Source organism: Penaeus monodon, chromosome 24, assembly GCF_015228065.2.
Source record: "Penaeus monodon isolate SGIC_2016 chromosome 24, NSTDA_Pmon_1, whole genome shotgun sequence".
NCBI lineage: Eukaryota > Metazoa > Arthropoda > Malacostraca > Decapoda > Penaeidae > Penaeus > Penaeus monodon.
Genome location: NC_051409.1, coordinates 29,294,282 through 29,294,492, shown reverse-complemented (window position 1 = coordinate 29,294,492; position 211 = coordinate 29,294,282).

Below are 211 nucleotides of genomic sequence, written 5' to 3'. Positions count from 1 at the left end.
TTACTTGATTGGACAGTGATACCAGGATCGCCCTTTAAATGCGAATGAATTTCTGAAACTCAGAGGAAGGGAGGCTGAAGATAGCGTTTTGGGGAAATACTTCTCATCGCCTTCAGGGATTCTCTGGGAAGTCGTTTGGCTGCCGAAGATTTAGCTCGGCGTCCGAGTCGGTTTAGATTATAGCAATCATTTATGAAATGCGATTAAAATT